The following is a 20941-nucleotide window of genomic DNA, read 5'->3' on the forward strand; positions in this document are numbered from 1 at the left end:
GAAACAAATCATCCATCTATCCTCCATCAGAATAAATGCAGAAAATGGTATATTATGTACCATGTATGGAACTTGTAGTTTAGTTGCACAAAATGAAAATAAGAAAGGAATTTCTCAAAGAAACCATGTGGCATTGATCTTCCTGCTAAGACAAGAAGATCGCACTTCTGAGAGCATGTGAACAATTTTTCCCATTATAGAATCAATTTACTTTCCACATTGAAAAAAAGGACTATGAATGAACCAGATTGCATATACATGGCATACACAAAATGGAAAGATTATTAAAGATGGAATGACCTGCCAAAATAAAAGTCAAAGTGACACATGAATTTGTTGCAATGTGGACAAGGTTTTTGCAAAACAAGTCAGGTTAAACCCTACCTGTTGCCTTCACGTTAGAGGGAGAAGTTGGCCTATACACATGTAGTGCGTTATGAATAAGAGTTGTAGGAAAAAAGAGAGAGAAAATGCAATTGAAAAAGTGTAATGTTGTGGTGAACCCACGATGACCTATCCGCATCACTTCATTTTCAGGCTCCCCCATGTGCAGAAGCTGGCAGATGCCTGGCATAAAGGATGTTCATTAAGGATCACTCCTGACCAAACTAAGTGTTTAGGGAACATACCAAAACGAAGTATAACAATATAGAGTGGACTTGAGGAAAGCATAGTATAGCATGAGCTAGAATAATCACATATTTGGCAAGTTTATGTATAAGAGAATATGAACTGATTTTGATTGTTTCTTAAGATTGCATGGATTCCTGCAACTTCTCTTCTGTAGAAACGATAACTGAATATAAGAAACAATGCTTGATGACATAAGCTGATTACTTGATTAAAAGAAACTAAAGATCATCCGATTGATATCAGTAGATTCAATCAAGGGACAAAATTTATTAAGAGATACATATAAATATAGTATCAGAAAGAATAAGTACATTGCATTCATTCCATCTCAACAATTTTAAAATATAAACCATAGGATACATGGAAACAGCCTCAAGTAACTAGAGAAATTTGCAATCTTCTGTTTTCTGCTAGAAGATTCAGTGATCTCCAGGTACATTTGAAGTCGCCGTGTTCACCTTGCAATTAAATTTGTACATATCCTTTTGCCATCCATGGATGTTCCATTACTTCTTCTATGGAAATTCTCCTGCTTGGGTCTGTAATTTGGAATCATTTAACATTAATGTTAAAGTAAATTTCAGGAAAAGCAGTTGAAAAAGAAAAAGAGAAAACACACCTTTACATAAAAGGCCATTGAGTAAGTCTGCAAGGTCAGCATTTAAATTGTCTGGAATCACCAATGGATGGTTAACAATCTGTGGCAGCAGGCAATAATAAGCATTATCAAGGATCATCCCCAACAGTACAAAATGCAGCAGTATCTTGTTGTAAAATATTAGTTTATTTTCTATATATTGTAAGACAATCAAAATAAACTGTATATAAATGATTATCTTGATCAATGATGTACAATGTGTACATATTAATACATACAAGAAACAGTTGAATTAGTTTCTGGGTGTTCTTGGACTCCAATAACTACTCAAACTAACCCAAGCTTAATCCCAAGGATTAGCTGTCTAACATTCTCCCCTTAATTCGAAGGGATGTACCAAAGTCCAAGAATGAGAACTCAAAATGCAAAAATGCATCTCAGCCAAGAGTTGAATGTCTCTTAGAAATGGTTTTTAAGGATGACCACAAACCAATATGGGAGAACTCAAGGTCTCAACCAACACCAACTCTGGAACCTTCATAGCAGTTCTCAAAACAACCAAAAATGTGGTTTTAAGGTGACCACAAACTTTGGAACTATCACAGCAATTCCTCAAACAATTCCAAATATGGAAGTGCTCATTTACAAACAACTCAATCAACTCAACTCTAACTCAGGCTCGCTTGACATCTCAAACTCGAACCTGTAGCAGACCATCAACAATTCCCCCCTTGTCAGATACAGGGTGAGAAGTATTCTTCATCACTGCAAGGCTGGTCATCACTCTCGAACATATCCTTCGGTATGACCTGTAAATCTTCTTGGCTGTTTTCGTCCAATCCCAAGAAGCAATCCATCTAAAATTTAGCTTCTCTCTTGCAATAGTCTTCTTTCTAGAACATCTATTTGTATGGTGATTTCGTTTTCCACAATGCTCACATGGGTGAAGATCAAAACATTGATCTTTCACATGTCCAACTCTGTTACACTGTTGGCATCTATCAACTTGTTCTGGAACAACACCATCCAGAAATCCAGCACTTCGGAATTGTATAGGTTTAACAAAATCTGGAATGTGAAAAGATACATCTAGAATATCCTTGTTGTAACCCAAACCAGTTCTATGTTTATTGTGTAATCTCTTCCCATGGTCTTATAACAGGTTTCACATCAGAACTTCTAACCGCATCCAAATTTTCTCCTGAAATCACTTCATTTCTCTGATCATTCTCTGACTGATGATCAGGTTCAAACAAACTGTTGTTCTAAACAAGAACAGGTTCAGAATTCTTCTTTTGTAATTCATGTAGTTCATCTCACTGAAACTAGGACTCTAGCTCCAAGAATTCAATTGTGCTTTTAGCATTTTGCAAACATGATTGGATGTGAGAGAGCGTGTCCTCGCTGACTTGGACACTGTTATGAATAGTCGATGACATTAAACTTCGTAATAACTGTAACAAATCATCAATTTTGGCCATTTTCCCCAATAATCTACTTTGAAAAAGGGGTGTCGGCTACCACCGAAAATGCACCCAATACAAACAATTTTACGATGATTTAACCAAGTGTCAGTTTCAACCGATCATGCACCCATTTACAATATAGAATCAACAATGCTATAATAAAAGTTAAAATTATGTCCTCTTAATAACTTCCAAAATTATCTCCCTATTGTAAAAAAATAAATTACCAAACATTCAAAATCATGTTCTCTTCTTCTTGCCCAACCAAAATGTCACAACCTCAAAAAATGTCTCCACAAAGATTTGAACTTATGACCTTGTAATCTTCAACATACCAGATTAGATTTTCTAACCACCATGCCCTTTTCCTTTCTTGATTTTATATTTCGTAAATTTTATAATTAAAGTCAATGTTCAATAAAAATCAAAACCTATGTCAAATTCTTTGTGGACCACGATCAACTAATGGCCCCTTTTTCTTCGCTGCCTTGTTTGTACAAAATATGACCATGTTCTTTGATGTCTCCAACATATGGAAATGCGTGCGGGTGGTTTCTACTATGGGAAAACAAAGAGTAAAACCATCTCTTCCTCTTGCTAAAATAACTACTAGCTCCTTGAGAAAGGTGCCCACTTCTCAGCACAGATCACACTCAACATAACCGCAGTTATGAGGATACCAAAACAAATCGCCCATTTTCTTTGCACTTTCAAAGAAATTAATATGCATAAAATTTGGAAGGGAAAAATCAAATCTTGGTGGCTGAATTCAACTTTATATATTGAAAAAAAACATCAACAAAACTGCTTGTTCAATTCTCACTGGCTCTTAGCATTTGCCCCGTCTTGCACCACTGTTAAACACTTGTTAGAAAATGGTTAAAAATAAACTACAGATACGACCAACGAGCCACAGTCATTAAAAGTTCAAAAACTTCACACACAGAGCCGCACTTTCAATAAAGGTATCAAGAAAGAGCGAGTATGCTGATAAGTAATCATAAGTCTAACAGAACTGAGATTGAAATAGAATTGAATCAAAAAAACTGATGCTTTTGCTGCGGTGAAATTTTTTGTATTAGTTTTTACAATTAACACACCCGACTCCACCGATTCCAAATAAAATGAATCCAAATGTACATGGTCCAATATAAGAAGATGAATCCCAATTAAAAAATATCGCTACAGCTCATGAATACACCCCTCACCTTGCATACTCAGATTTAGGAAAAGGTTTCAAGTTTTCAACAGATTTCAAAAACAACTTCCATTCTATTTTTCATTGCATAGAATCAATCTTTCAGGGGGTCAAAGTAACATCACCATACCTTCTTCTCAATCTTTTCTTTGACCATAAACAGTTGCTCGTAGTTAAAAAAGAAGTAGTTGCAGCGCGCACCCTCAACTACTGACAACTGCTATTCACTGGAATGGCATTATCATAACAATTCGACCTAAACCGGTACACATCTCATCGCAAAGTTCGCTCTTGGAATTAACTTGGTCTTTTAAGATTCATCAACACAAGAATCCAAGGCAGTGCACGATAGTTGACACATCTAACTACTTGTCCTAGCAAAGAAAGAAATAAAGAAACATTGTGGAGCTTCAAGGATCCGACTGTGGTTCTAGGCCCAAAGAGAGAAGCCACAGAGATGTGTCCTAGACAACCCGGAATCTAATCGGTGGCGACCATACCTACTGGGATGCCGCGTATTCAAAACATATTGAATTCGCATGGACCGTTGAAAAGAAAACCAATCACTCACTCATCCACCAACATATGATAAAAACTCCAAGTTATTTACCGTCGACCCACTTGTCACCCGAGCTCTATAAGAAGGCCACACAATTGTGGCTTAAGTTACTCAATAGAGAATTTTAAAGCTTGTGCAAGAGGACAAAGCACACAAAAATGAAACTCATGGCAGTAACTTCAAATGGCTCAATCACGATCTTCAGTAATACGATTAGACACCTGGGCAATTGCCTTCAATACCAGAATGGCTGAGTCCAAATCTGTTGAGGCCTCTGCACTTCTGCGGTTTTGCTGCTAAATTCTTTCTCCTACCTAAAGCTCTGGATGGCCACAAAACTAGTGGCTCACATTCAACAAAGCAGATCAACCGTTCTCTGATACCGCTATAATACAATCAAACAGGAAACCAAATAAACTGTATATAAATGATTATCTCAATCAATGATGTACAATGTGTACATATTAATATATACAAGAAACAATTGAATTAGTTTCTGGGTGTCCTTGGACTCCAATAACTACTCAAACTAACCCGAGCTTAATCCCGAGGATTAGCTATCTAACATATATTTGGTCCAGTGACATTCAATGTAAATTTATATAATTTCCTCCTGTCTCATGTGGAAATAATAGGCTGCAATGATAATTTTGACATAGAAAAAAAAACAAAAATAAAAAAAAAATCATAATAAAAATGATAAAATGATGCAGATTTTTGCAATAAAGGAAAGAACCATCATTGGAAGGAGATGGGGTCCATCCTTGCAAAGCACGTGGTTTGTTATAATGTTTACAGGGGGATTCTAGGAATTTAATATCTAGATAGAGGAGCCAGACTAGTACAGAATGAATTATATCTATCAATCATAATGAAGATCTATAGAGATCTACTAGATAGGAGGAAAAGGATGTCTCTCAATGTTCCACCAAGCTAATGGAATGTGGGCATGTGGAAGTAAGGAAATATATCCGGGGATGTGTGGAAACTATTGATTTGGGGTAGCATCGAATGTGCTCTAGGCCTCAAATTTTGTAGGGAGGCTTGGGCACGTGCATTTCAAAGAACCCATAAACCATTTTGGGAAATTCCACCCAAAGATGATTATATTAAAATAATTAATATTTTTAATGGAGTTCCTAAGTTTAAACTTAGGAAAATTAAAATAATAATGGGTATTAATCTAATTGTGGGTGAAACTTCTAGGAAAAGATGGAAATCAAGTCAAAACGATCTGAACCTTTGACTAGGAGTTAATCTAGGATGTTGGTTGTCCAACAGAAAGATATAAGAAGGGGCTTGAGGGTCATTTGGAAAACACACTAAGAGATCAAGAGATCGAATTTTTGAAGTGAGAAGTTTGTAGGAGGAAATTCTGATTGAAGAGATCTTTTGCAGTAGAGGGGCAGGGACAGTGACCTGGAGGAAGATTTCTAGATCTAGAGAGGCAGTAGCAAGAGGGTGAGTTATTCCCAGTGAAGGAACTTGTGAGTGCAGGAACGCACAAGTGCAGGAACTCGCGAGTACAGGAATGCGCGAGTGCCAAAACACGAATGAAAGAACGCATGAGTGCAGGAACGCACAAGTGCAGGAATGCGCAAGTGCAGGATGAACGCATGAGCGCAGGAATGCGCGAGTGCGGGAATGCGTGAGTGCAGGAAGCACAAGTGTCAGGGTTGCTTAGGGAATATCTCTGCCAGATTTTCTTGCTATTTCGATTGCCAGTTGGGCATCCAAAGATGTACTCAGATTTTACTGCTGCATAATAAAATAAAACCCTTACTACTGCACCGGTTTTCCCAAGTTGGGTTTTTCCAGGGACATTTGTCCAAAAATAACGATGTCCTATGTGTTTGTATTTCCTTTCTCAGTTTCTATGTTTCAGAATCATATTTAATTTGGTGTAGGTTGCTTCAACAATTTACTTCAATGTTTCAAGAAAAAAATCTGAAATAAGTTTGTAATGTAATTTATGATCTAGGTGAAGTAGATTCAGTTGGTTGCAGTGGAATTCCTGAGATTGTTAGATCTAGGAATTTTCACATGGTATCAGAGCTGTTGATGTGAAATAAGAAGAGCAAATCTAGCACTGAAGCAAGGGCCAACTTGTTGCAACAAGCAGCAGTTTGAATCCCCTGAGGGATTGCGTAGTTCTAGCCAGGAGGGTTGTATTTTCGTGGGTGTCTCTCTCTGAGTGAGCTGACAGAGAGGTAAGACTGCCAGATCGAGAATTTTCCAAGGCAGAGGGAACCACACAGAGCATCAACACAGAGCTAGAGGGACACAGTTTTCTGCAAGCTGAGTGTTGGGCAGAAAAGTCGTTGGAAGAAGGAAGCAAATCGCATAGTGAGGGAATACTTCCTTAGTGATTTCTTGCTGAGGAAATCAGTGTTTCTCATTTGCTGAGCAGCAAAGGAGCAGAAGACTTACCAGCGCCATCAGAGAGTGCATAAGCCAACCTAGAAACTACGCAGTAAGGAGAAAGAGGAATTTGTTCGACAATTTTCGGAGTATATGGAAACCAGTGGCTTGAGGGATCAGTACAGGTTGGACGAAGCTTCCAACTATATGAGAATGCCCTCAAGAAGTATGTTCATAGTGTGGTAGCTGTCCCTACAGATGCAGATCCACTGAAGCAGTACAGAGCTGAAATGGCAAAGGCCAAGAGGATGATTCTGGATGGAGTCAAGGATCACGTGGTGTGCCACGTTGCTAACAGAGCAACTGTGAAGGAGATGTGGGATGCTTTGGCCACATTGTATCAGGGATCTTCTGAGCAATGGACGATGTACTCGGAAGAGAAGTTGAGATCTGCGCAGATGCAGAAGGGAGAACATGTGGATCCATTCCTCACGAAGTTGAAGGAGACCCGTGATGAGTTGTTGGCTGCGGGGCATACACCTCAGGATTCAGAGTTAGTGAGACTGGCCCTAAATTTTGTCTCAGATGAGTGGCAAGTCTTTGTCCAAAGTATCCTGGGCAGAGCAGCATTGCCTAATTGGGATGAGATGTGGGCAGCTCTAAAACAAGAAGAGTTGAGGAGAGACCTTGTCAAGGTCAAACTTGGCGGAAGCAGTAATAGCAGTGGGTCAAAACCCAAAGTAGAGGAGGAGGATAATGCAACCCTTGCATTGAAGGGGCAATAGGGGCAACAAAGACGAAGTAAGGGTGTCTCCAAGGTGAAGTGTTTCAGATGTCGCAAGATGGGCCACTATGCATGCCAGTGCCCCTTGAAGAAAAAGGACAAGGATAAGAAGCGCGATCCTAAGGTTGTAGCCACAAAGATCAAACAGGAGGAGGAGTTCTCCATGATAGTCAAGATACCTCCAGGAGGGAGGTGGGCTAATTTAGAACTGTAGTTCGATAGAGCTACAGATGGGCAAGATCCTTGAGGAGATCATCACCTTGCTATGGGAGCCCATGATCAATAGTAGCGGGATGGAGGAGTTTTCAATTGGTGCCATGGAGTGTTGGAGCGACAGATGCAGTGGTTAGTAGCACCAGAACTTGAGCAGCGCAGAGCAGAGAGGCAACAGTGCATAGAGGCACAGTGCAAAGCTTCAGTAGCACAGTGGCTTCAAAAGACAACGTGGGACTAGCAGCAGTTAGGCTTTCATCACCTAGGTGCATCCACGGGATACTTATCCAGTTTTGGGTGTTTTCAGTTGCTTCTCTCAGCAACTGAGTTGCAGTACAGATGCAATGTTAGCAGTGGCAGTGCTAGCAGTATAGCAAATGCAACATTTGAGAGGGAGTTGTAGTACAAATGTAGCATTGGCAGTGGCAGTGTCAAAGGCAGTAGTATAGTAGCAACAGAAGCACAGTAATTGGTGGACAACATCTCAGACATCAGCAGCACAGAGGACAATGCTTCAGAGTCAAGTAGTATGCAGCAGTGTATATTGCTAGAGCACATTCATTGCTAAGAGGGAGTGTTGATTCGGGGTAGCATCGGATGTGCTCTAGGCCTCAAATTTTGTGGGGAGGCTTGGGCACATGCATTCCAAATAACCCAGAAACCGTTTTGGGAAATTCCACCCAGAGATGATTATATTAAAATAATTAGTAGTTTTAATGGATTTCCTAAGTCTAAATTTAGAAAAATTAAAATATTAATGGGTATTAATCAATTTGTGGGTGAAACTTCTAGAAAAAGGCGAAGATCAAGTCAAAACGATTTGAGCCTTTGATTAGGAGTTAATCTAGGTCGTTGGTTGTCCGATAGGAAGATATAAGAAGGGGCTTGAGAGTTATTTTGAAAACACACCTAGAGATCAAGAGATCGAATTTCTGAAGTGAGAAGTTCTCAGGAGGAAATTTTGATCGAAGAGATCTTTTGCAGTAGAGGGGCAGGGATAGTGATCCAGAGGAATATTTCTAGATCTGGAGAGGCAGTAGCAAGAGGCTGAGTTATTCCCAGTGAAGGAAGCGAGTGCATGAATGCGCGAGTGTAGGAATGTGCGAGTGCAGGAACACGTGAGTGCAAGAACACGAGTGAAGGAATGTGTGAGTGCAGGAAGCACGAGTGTCGGGGTTGCTTAGGGAATATCTCTGCCAGATTTTCTTGTTGTTTAGATTTCCAGTTGGGCATCCAAAGATGTACTCAGATTTCACTACTGCATAATAAAATAAAACCCTCGCTATTGCACCAGTTTTCCCAAGTTGGGTTTTTCTGGGGAAATTTGTCCAAAAATAACAGTGTCCTATGTGTTTGTATTTCCTTGCTCAGTTTCTATGTTTCAGAATCATATTTAATTTGGTGTACACTGCTTCAGTAATTTACTTCAAAGTTTCAAGAAGAAATCTGAAATAAGTTTGTAATGTAATTTACGATCTAGGTGAAGTAGTCTTAGTTAGTTGTAGTAGGATTCCTGAGATTGTTAGATCTAGGAATTTTCACAGAAAAAACCCCTAAATTCTAGGGAATGGCATAGGGGATGTTTTGGTATCCGATGTAAGGGGACACATCTGTAATTCTAGCAAATATAAATTAAAATATATGAAAATTGAGACATAATTCATTGAAATCTCAACATAACAATGTGCCAATAGCAATTTATCATTACATGTAACCAAAGTTATCAGGATTGGAACTGGAACCAATTGGTGAATTCGTCTACACAAAAACACATAATATATCTATATATCTATATGTATATATATATAAACCATTAGATATCAAACATGAAAACTTTTCTCATGTATATCACATGTAAGTACTAAGCTAGAATATAGGATAATGAAATACATAGGCGCTAGGCTAAGTCACATGACACGGGGACATGGGACACGCAAATATGAGAGTCCGACATGGGACACGGAGAACCCCAAAACAAATTCTCATGATGATAGAAGTAACAAATTCAATCATAGCTTCATACATGTACATTGTAACACTAGCATGAAATCATCATTCATGAATGATACAAGTTTACAACTAGCACTTACTACTATTGTACTTCATCAATGACGATAAATTGACATCCGACAAACACAAAAAATTAACCATGAACTACAGTTTTCTCATTAAGTCATCAAAATCAAAATGTAATACATAGATAATGAGTCTTGGGGACTCTTGACAGGGAATGCCAATGGCAAATAGCAAATACAAAATGAGGTAGACACTAGAATCCGAAACCTTACAATTGGAAGGAAGAATCTCATAGGTTGTTGCCAGCAGGCTATAGGCCATGCCTATAGCTCATCAACATCAAAATCAACATCAATACCACCATTGCTCTCTTCTGCATCCTCCTCCTCTGTATCCAATGTAATATTTACATCTGCTGGTGTGGAGGATGACCCTCAAGAGTATCACCATCATAAAAAGTGACAGGCTCTAGCACCGGATCATTAAAATCCAAGTTGGCCAATGCTAACTCAACATTGTTGTGCAAACCTATATCATCAAGAAACACATCCCACAACTTTGTCTTTCCCTTCAACCAATCCTCCCTCTTCCTATAAATAAGACGAACGTTGGTGTGCACATACACCATTGTCTTTGCCCTGGACTGCTCAAGCCTGCTCTTCTTCAAACTATACAAATTCCCATATGTGCTCCAATTCCTCTTGTAACAAGAGGATGAAGTAACCTAAGAGAGGAGCCTCATGGCTAACTATTGTAGAGGAGGGCATGTTGTCCCATGAGTTTCCCACAAAGAATAAGGCTTCTTACCTCCCCTGTCTCTAATAACATCATAGCCTGCAAATCACCCAGTGCCAATGGAAAACTCTACAAAGGCATCCTGCACCTCATCAAGGGATGCTCTATCCCGAAATATCCGTCTCAATGCATCCTTCCTCCCCTATGAAATCTCACCATCCATGTGAGGAGGGAATTAATTGAGGAAATCGACCTATGCTCTAGAGACTTCCAGAAAGTGACTTGATGAAGTCTAAATTAATATGAGCCATCAATCACGATTAGAACTTGGTTGATGCTCCAATGAGAGATTATAAGAGCAAGTCGAAGGGCTTGGAGAAGACACACGGAGTTGACAGTTGTGGAGCAAGGGAGCAGGGTAGTGCGAATTACCCAATGTGCAGTATTCAGTGAGGGTGGAGTTCGAGCCAGGGAAGCATCAATGAGAGGGTTTCAACAAAAATTGGAGAGAAAATTTCCAGGCAAGATTTCCACAGAAATTTCTAGAGTCAAAGGGAAGGTTGAATTCTTCTACAGGAAGGTTGTACCAGTTGGTGTGAATTCACCAGAGCATAGATTTGGGTAGAAAATCGTTCACCAGTGTCGGGAATCAATTCTGGAAGGCAAAGCAACTTTGCCTAATGCGAGTGCAAGACGACAAAGGAGTGTAGGATTAGTTAGCTCGAGATCCAGTCAATAGTGCACATTTCCAATAACTACTATTTTTTTGTGCACATTACTAGAGGAGGCTGAGTTTGATTTTTCAAGGGAAACAATGAGTTTCCAAGTCGATTTGCTAGTTGGAGTAGTGGAGAAATTTTCGAGAGCTTTGCTAGTGTTTAGCAAGAAGATCATTGTACTCTCTAATTTTTGCTAAAGATAATAAAATATAAACATTTAGAGAAATTTTGAGGTAAAAAATGGGCCTCAAAACAAAAATATACAACAAAAATCAACTTTATAAAAAACAATACGATTCAATATGATGATGTCAACCATGGGGGATGATTCACCATTTTTGGAGTAAAAAGATAAAAGGATAAAAAAATAAAAAATAAATAAATAAAAAACTACTTTTTCAACTCATATTTTAAGCTTATCAACCTATGATTTTACTCAAATTTCAAGCGGGATCACTCGTTGGATGCATAATTTCGAGCGGGAGCGCTCATTGGATGCAATCACGTTTTCTCATGTATTTCACATTTTTTGTGTAGAAAGGTCCATCGAAAGTATGCAACATGGGTATTCCTTGGATGCAAAACTAAATTCCGCATCCAATGAGTGCTCCCGCTTGAAACTTGAGTAAAATCATAGGGAGATAAGTCGAAAATACTAATTGTTAAAAAAGTTTTTTCCCTCCAAACCTTGATGAGGTAATCTAATATTATTTTATTATTTCCACTATTATTTTATAATATTCCTAAGGAGGCCCATTTTAGATCTCAAAATTTCTCTAATTCTCTCATCTGTTACATTGGTTTTCCCTTTGGGATTTTCCAGGAATGTTAGTCCAAAATAACTATGTTAATATTTGTGTGCGTGCATCTATTAGTTCCTGATTTATTATTGAGCAACGTATTTTATTTTTGGTGAAGATTGCAGTAGTGACCTATTCTTTATTTGTTGTTAATTAAATAACAAAAGACAAATAAACGACATCAGTTCTAAGAATAGTTTCCAGTTTATTGCAATCGTGGGATTTTCACATGGTATCAGAGCGTAGTTGATCAGATCAAAGACTTATAGGTGAAACGAAGGAAGATAGTGTAGCTTCAGAGGGAAATATAAAGCACAGGATGCAGATCTGCGTAGGTCAAGCCAACAGTTCGATTTGCAGAAGAGCATAAAACTTCCAGATCCAGGAGCAGAAAAGTTTTATTTTTCTCTAGATTTGTAGCATCAAGCAGTGGTATTGTCGAGAAATAATTCTAGTGAGAAGATCAGTCAATTCGCAGAGTAGATCTAAGCGTAGAAAATTTGTAGCAAGGTTTGCAGTTGCAAATCTGCACAGAGAAGGAAGAGAAAAAGCACACAGTGGGAATTTCCAAATTTTTTCTCAGAGGGTTTCCAATTTTCTAGATCCAGGAAAGGAGGCCAAAATTTTGGCAACTAAAGGTTGTAGTAGACTTGTCAATCTAGCCAGTGCGAATTAATGGTCAATAGTATGTGTGCCAGATTCCGGAGAAGGAATTTTGAAATGTAGAGCGAGTTGCCCAAAGTGATAGTAGCAAGTAGTGCGAATTCCGAAGGAGGCAAGTGTAGAAGCAAATTTACGTATAACAGATAAAAGGCCGAGTCATCAGAAAGAGGTGTTTTTCAGTTGATAGTTCTCCAGTTTTATTTGAGTATCGCAAATTTTTGCAACTTTCTAGAGATGACCATACGAGATTGCCAAGCGAGGCTATGCGAGTTAGCCAGAATGCAGATTTGGGCAACATATCGACTTCTAGTTGTTGGAGAAAGGTGTCGGAGGGAGTTTGATTTGTCTAAGTGAGAGTTGCAAAGAGAAGCAGGGTTCTAGTCTGGGACAAGACTCGAAAGGAGATAAAGCAACACTAGATCCAGGAGGAGTATGAAACTCTAGTATGCCAGAGTGCGCAGGATCCAGTGTAGATGCAACAAGGAGATCAACTAGATCAATTCCAGTTGTTGCAGTGGGATCATCACCTTTGCTACAAGGGCCCAATATCATAATAGCAGGGTATCAGTGTCAACAGAGTCAGTTGCAGTTAGTATAGTGAGAGATAGTTGCAGAGCTAGTTGTTGTGACACAAGCAATGCGAATTGCCTAATTGCAGGTAGCAAGTGTAGTTCCATCCGTGGAGATTCCTAGTGTAGAACTATGCAGTCTAGTTTCCAGTACAGGAGGATAGTGCGAATCGCCAGAAAGGAGCAGAGAGATTTCCCAGAGGGAGATCGAGATTCAAAGGGAGTCTAGCTTCAGAGGGAGCAACCCTATGGAAACTTAGTGCTTTATGATCTAAGGTGATCATCACACAGTTGTAGTGATAGTGGTAGCGTAGATGCAATATAATGTAGTGGCAGCAAAACAGCAAAACAAAGGCATGAACAGTGTGAGATCAGAGATTGGTTTAGCAACAGGTCAATGGCAGATGAATTAGAGTTTGCACAGTAACCAGCAAATCTCTTTCCAAGGGAATACATACTATGCTACAGCAGGAGTAGTCCCAAAAGGAGCATGCATTGGGACACAAAATCTTTATATTGGGGATAGATTTGAAACACATGAACGTCACATGGAAAGTCCTTTTCAAATTAGATGAACTAGATGCACTCCTTTCCAAAGTGAGCCAATTAGAAGGGAAGAAATTAATTTGGGCTCTAAAACCAGCTATGCTTGCTCTCATACAACACAAGTTCTTAGAGGAACCTTATGAAGGGGTTAGACTTCCAATTGCATCTTGTCTCAGTAACATCATGACACTGACTGCACTTATACCTCCTTACAATGATGATGTTATGACGAGATTTTTCAAGCTAATACTAGAGACTTTTAAGGACTTGGACAATAATGCAGGGTCTACCCTTGGGAAGAAGCTAGAGGTTCTAGAAATCATGGCCATGGTTAGAACATATGAAATCATGTTTGATCTAGGGTGTGATGACTTGATCCATCAGATGTTCTGATGCTTCTTCAGCATTAAGAAACATCATCCTGACACGGTCAAAACAAACATGTTGTCCATTTTGTCTTCAGTTATGGGAGACCGTGATGCAATCTACAAGAAGATGCAGTTTGAGTTGTTGGCCATTTGGAGGAAGGAATAGTTGATTTCACTTGTTGCTTATGAACTAGCCGAAAGGTTGGTTGAGAAAAACATTGTGCCATTTAAAAGACAGTTGATCAGGGAGGAGCTGCTCAGGTTTGGTAGGTCATGCAACAAGAATGCGCTGAGGAGGAAGGGACTTTGCTTCATCTACAAGGGACCTTGGGGACCTGACCACTCATGCTTGAGTGAAACTAAGGAGATGATAGAGGTAGAGTAGGAGGAGATTCCTTCTGACTTTCAGGGTGAGGGTTCTCCTTTGGACGAGTCCATGGGTTCACACGAGGATGCCTCTAAGGAGCATCAGTCATGTGGAGTTGTTGACAGTAGGCCAGATTTATATTTGGGTGTGTATGGTGAGTAGTCAATGGACCCTATGGGATACATTCAGGATGATGAGTCACCAATGATGATTCAACATGAGCAACATATGGTGGAGCATGAGTTAGCTGAGGAGGAGGATGTGCATAGTATGCATGATGAGCCTTTTGGGGAGAGCCAGTTGGAGGTTCATATTGAGCCTGTGATGGAGGAGGATGAGCAGCCACCCTTGGGGTCAACCATTGATGAGGAGCAGACAGATGTACAGACAACTAGCAGGGTGGCAGTATTTGCAGACACTTGTCCTCAGGAGGTGTTGGAGGTTGACAGGGTAGTTTTGCAGGAGGCTAGTAGACGGCAGGAGCGTGGAGTTTCTAATCAGAGGAGGGAGGAGTTGTTGGAGATGGTGGTGCATCCATCTTTGGGCCGACCCACTGATGAGGTGCAGGTAGATGCACAAGAAGCTGGCAGAGCTGCAATACTTTCAGGGAGCAACCCTCTCCAGGAGTACATAGATAGGGCTTGCAACACAGTTTGGCTACTTGTACCCATTACAGGGAGAGAGGCAAGGTTTTCTCGATGGATATTGTTGACTGACTAGGCAGGGTTGTGTGAGTGGTGCACAATGCAACATAGGGAATTTATCACATATACAAGTGCCTATGCATCCGATCCTTCCCACAAGATGGATTGGTTAGAGATCATGAGTTGGTATCATTTTGATGGAGTATCATCCTTAGTCCAGGGCACAGTACAACAAGATCCCTTAGATGAGAGGGTTACTACATGTTTCAGTGGGCAGTGGGATGTGGACCAATAGTTCATCAGTGTTTCAGTAGCACTAGCCCAACGTCAACAGAGTGGGGTTGACCTTGGCCTATGCTAGAGGTTGGATTGGAGAGAGGTGATGAGTTGGTATTTGCTTGATGGAGCAGCAACTATAGTCGAAGACAGAGCACAGTCTGATCCATGGGACTTGGACGATGATTGGCCATGGTGGCATTGGGATCTAGGTGGGACTATTGGTAGCAGGTTAAGTCAACAATGGACATGGGATCCAGGTATTGAGGGATCCAGTCATGTTTGGATTGCTTGGAGGCACAACGTGGACCAGTGGTTCAAATGGCATCCTGGTATCCGTTTGCAGATTCCTCTATGGTGGACAGGTGCAGATTACTTGAGGGAAAGCAATCTTGGGGTGGGAGGATTTGTCATATCCCCATTTTTATTTTCCTCCATAGTACAACCAGGGTGGATTGGCACGGGACGGCCAGATCATGGGAGCAGGTTTATGTCATCAGGGGTTTTGAGGGAGCTTTGAGGAGTTTTTATGGGATTTGATGAAATTCGCTTGGCATATTCCATCACCCGCATAGTTTGCCTTTCATTCTGTTGCATTCCAACAACTTTCAAAAAAATTGCATTATTATGGGGCCTAACTTAATTAATTATGTTGGAGGTGGCAGTCCGGGAGGATTAATTGATGGAAGTTGGAACACCTCAGTGTAATAGCTTGTTGGAACTAGAACAAGAAGATCTACAGGATGGGATGCGGAGAAGGGGCTTTCAGTGGTCGGAGAGAGTATGGTGGCCAATTTACCATTTTCCCACATTAAAAAGAATATTTAATTGAAATAAAAGAGGGAAAAGTGCTCCTTGATTAAAATAATAATAAAATAGGAAGTTCTAGAGGAGTCCATCTGATTTATAAAAAGAGGAGGAGGTCATTAGGGGTCAACTTGGATTTGATATTTCTTCTTGTATGAGAGGTTGAGAACCCGGTTCTCTACTTCATTGGTAGCCTTAGGACAGAAAACTTTGAGTTATTTTGGTGAGAGTGGACAAAAACCCACCTCATCTCCTTGGTGGATTCAGCCAGAGTTCACAGGTGCAGTGATTGATTTTAGTTCAGTTTTGGGAGGGTCGATGCAGCATTGGAGCAGATTTCTCGAGGCTAGCTTTTCATCTCAGCTATATTGGTTGTATTTGCATGTAACCCAGTTTATCTATTATAATAAAAGTTGAGATTATTTCTGTTTATCGTGTTATTGAATTGCATGCACTCTAGTTGTTCTATTTTACATGGCAATCTTCTAATTAATTGAATAGTAATTTTATGGAGAAATTTTGGTTGAGTTAAAATCATAATTGGTAAAATATCCTGTTTGGGATATTACATTCGCTAAGGCTATGGTTAACATTTATTTTTTCAAAATACATCTAGCCATTGTCAAAATTTCATAAAAAAAATATTCTTCAAAAATCTTTCAAGCATTGTACACTTGTATATTTTGTAAATAGATTTTGTATAATAATTTTTTGTAAATAAATTTTATTTTCTAACCCTTGTTTTGCAGTTGGGGTTTTGAATTTTTTTTGTATATATTGGGGTTTTGGGCACTTGTATTTTTATTTGTGCAGGTGGTATTCAAGAAAATTTGTTGGGTTGGAGCTAGATCTAGGCCCTTGAAGATAAGATCTAGTCTCTAGAAATTTTTCAGGGCCAACAACTGAATAATTTTGCAGTGAACTTGAAGATCTAAAGAAAATTCAATTTTCTGGCGAGGGTTTCAAATTTTTTTAAGGCCTCCAAGCCCAGCGTCCTCAAACGCTAGATGTCATCTTTGTCTAGCCTTCCAAGTCTAGCCAGAGGCCTCTAAAGGCCTCGGTCTGCTGTTGTAGCCCTTATCGTGGTTGTTTTTGGCCTTTGTAGGCCTGGAAGTAAGGCCTAAGGCCCTCGGCCTCCCCTCCTAGGTCTGTCGCAGACCTAATTAGACCTTAGTATGCCCTTCATCACTCTTCTCCTCTACCACACACCTGTTTAAGCCTTCCCTTCCCCTCTGTCCTCCTTCGCTGCCTTTCTTCCCCCTCCTTATCCCTCCGCTGCCCTTTCTTCCCCCTCCTTATCCCTCCGCTGCCCTCTTTTGCCCCCCTTTCTCTCCCATTTCCTCCTCTGCTCCCTCACGACAACCCCCTTCTAGCCTCAACCTACCTTAGAGGCCTTTTCGTAGGGCCTTAACACGTCTCTCCCTAAGCCTCTAGGCTTTTTTGGCCTCCCCTTGTATATCATAGGCCTAAATAGGCCTTGTGCCCTCTCTCCTAGCCTCCCTCTTGTTGAAATTTGGATGCTCTATGCTGTTACAATCACTTAAATCCAAAACTTCTTTATGCTGCAAAATAAGTTAAGTAATTGTAGATAAAACATAAGCCATATAAACCATATGCATAATGGAAGACAACCAAGAACTCAATGAGATACAGAAGTTAGGTCAATGACCAAGGCAAAGCCCACAAGGGAAAAACCCAATCAAATTATTCTTCTATTAGAAATCAATTGTTTAGCAGAGATACAAAGTATAATGAGAGAATGAAGAAGTTCACCCAAATCTAAAGAAGATCTCTGACAGCAGTAGCTGATGCAAACACTGAATCACTTTGGCTCTCCAAGATCTGCTCTTGCTCTTCAAGACTCTTTCTCTCTCTCTCAATCTTCCTCTAGATTCTCCAAATCTCTCTTTCTCAAGTTCGAATTCTCCTCTCACAAGCAAAAGTGTGTGTGTCAAGTGAGGATGAGCAGCACAAATATATAGGAAAAACAAGGAGGTAAAATTCATGAGGGAATAACTTCTATGCCTTGAGGAGGAGTTACATATGCCAAAATAGGAGTGTAACTTATGCCATAAGGGAGAGGAGTGTAACTTATGCATTTAGGAGAGAAGTGTAATTTATGCATTAAAGAGGTGTAAGAGGAATCCTTTTATGACAAGTCATTAAATTGTGTAAGAGAGTGTAAGAGGCACATAAGAGCATTAAAGAGAGAGAGGAAAGAATCCATTAAGAGAGAGAGAGAGTAACATATGCATTAATTGAGGGGAGTTACATATGACATGATTGAGTCTCATGATTGAGAGACTTGAATTTATTTTTAATAATAATATAATAATATCATAAAGAGGATAATGGTAATAATAAGAATAATATTGATAATTAAGTTTAAAATTAAACAATTGAGATTGATTAAGGACAAGTTAAGTGATTTTCCATTGTATATATATGATTACAAATTGATGGAAAGTGATTTACTATTTTTGGAAAGTTATGGTTGCAAAGATAGACATGACTTTCTATTTTTAGAAAGTCACTTTAGAAAGGTCGGAAATGAAACTTTATTCAAGGAAATTCATCCCATAGCTGTCAATTTTCAACACTCCCTCTCAACTAGGAGGGAATTTCTTTCTGATACAAGGATCTCTGCTATATTTGCTTTGGAACAATGATGTTACAATCTAATGAAGAAGAATCATCATATGGGAGATACATCTATCACCCTATACACACTTGGGGGGATCCACTTGTCAACACACATGACAAGGGTCTTGTACATCCAAGGCTCATCATTGCTTGGGGGGGATCCACTTGTGTGACAAGGATCTCGCTCATCCAAGGCTCATCACAACTCTGGGGGATCCACTTATCACATCATGACAAGGATCTCACACATCTAAGGCTCATCATTGCTTGGGGGGATCCACTTGTCAACACATGACAAGGATCTCGCTTATCCAAGGCTCATCACTGCATGGGGGGATCCACTTGTCAACACATGACAATGATCTTGCTCATCCAAGGCTCATCACTGCTTGCGGGGATCCAATTGTCAACACATGACAAGGATCTCGCTCATCCAAGGCTTATCATCCATGACCACCCTCTCTAGGAAGGGTCACATCTGTCAGTCCAAGCTGCTATCTAAAAACCGAGAACTTTCCTTTCAGCAAAGGCTTGATAAGAATGTTAGCGATATGATCATCAATCTATATTTGATGAAGTCTTACTACTCCTCTTTGCACCATATCTTGGATACAGTGATATTTGATCTCAATGTGTTTGGACTTGTCATGGAACACAAGATTTTCAATAAGTCCAATCCCACTCTTATTGTCGCAGTAAATTATTGTAGTATCTAATACTTGCTCAAACATCTCTCCAAAGAGCTTCCTTAGCCATACTGCCTCACAGCTAGCCATGCTAGCAACAATGTATTATGCTTTAGCCGTGCTAAGGGCAACAAACTTTTGCTTTTTGCTCATCCAAGATATCATGGCAGATCCTAAGTTGAAGCAACACCTTGATGTGCTCTTTCTGTCAGTAGAGTTACAAGCCCAATCAACGTCAAATTATCCATGTAGCTTTACATCCTTGGCAGTATATCTCAATCCAAGATTGATGGTCCCATGCAGGTACCTCAACACATGCTTTGCAGAAACCCATTGTGTATGAGCAAGCTTAATCATGTATTGACTTAGAGTATTGACTGCAAAGCATATATCTGGTCTAGTGTTCACTAAGAACATCAATGCCCCAATCAATTGACGATACTCAGAAGGATTAGCCAAATCAAGGCCTCCAACTTTACCACAAAGCTTCTTGAAATTCATTTCCATTGGAGTATTCATGGACTTACATTCAATCATGCCAAACCCTTCTAGTAGTTTGAGAACATATTTTCCTTGAGAAAGGAAAATCTCACCAGATTTTTGCCATACCTCCAAGCCCAAAAAGTGGTGCATCAGATCTTTCATTTCAAATTCAAAAGCTAACTCCCTCTATAAGAGGTTCACTACTGGTCAAAAAATAATCATCAACACACAATACCAAAATCAAAGGCATACCTTGGACTGTCTTAAAGTAAAGATTTGGATCTGCATTGCTTCTGGTAAAACCAAGCTTCATCAAGAAGCTATCTATGCAAGCATACCAAGCTCTTGGAGCTTGCTTCAAACCATAGAAGGCTTTCTTCAGCCTACACACGAGTTTTTGGATCCTGTACTTCAAAGCCTTGTGGTTGTTCCACAAATACTTCTTCTTTAAGGAAGCCATGCAGAAAAGCAATCTTCACATCCATTTGGTGAAGAGACCATCCTTGGCTAGCAGCTAGAGCTACAATAGATCAAATGGTGGTGTAACAAGCAATAGGTGCAAAATTTTTGTCATAATCTATTCCCTCTTTCTGAGAGAAACCTCTAGCCACAAACCTAGCTTTATATTTTTTGATACTACCATCAGCACCATGTTTAATTTTATACAACCATTTAGAAGATACAACAGATTTACCTTGGGGTCTTGGAACCACTTCCCATACATCATTATGAATGATAGATTCATATTCTTCAGCCATTGCATCTTTCCACACTTGGGCCTTTACAACTTCTTCAAAAGTGCACGGT

At 39.7% G+C, this 20941-nt stretch overlaps 1 pseudogene across 1 annotated transcript in view; it reads right to left on the reverse strand.

Annotated features, from left to right (window-relative positions):
- Positions 1 to 802: 802 nt before the first annotated feature.
- LOC149140402 (serine/threonine-protein kinase GRIK2-like) overlaps positions 803 to 20941 on the reverse strand; it is a 367198-nt pseudogene continuing 347059 nt past the window's right edge. The window contains exons 12-13 of the transcript XR_016264171.1: positions 1253 to 1331; positions 803 to 1172 (exon numbers count right to left, since the gene is read on the reverse strand). The product of XR_016264171.1 is annotated as a serine/threonine-protein kinase GRIK2-like (transcript). The remainder of the gene's footprint in view (positions 1173 to 1252; positions 1332 to 20941) is intronic.

The sequence above is a fragment of the Pinus tabuliformis genome, chromosome X (genome assembly GCF_031772625.1).
Source record: "Pinus tabuliformis cultivar Carrire ecotype Pingquan chromosome X, CPIR1, whole genome shotgun sequence".
Lineage (NCBI taxonomy): Eukaryota > Viridiplantae > Streptophyta > Pinopsida > Pinales > Pinaceae > Pinus > Pinus tabuliformis.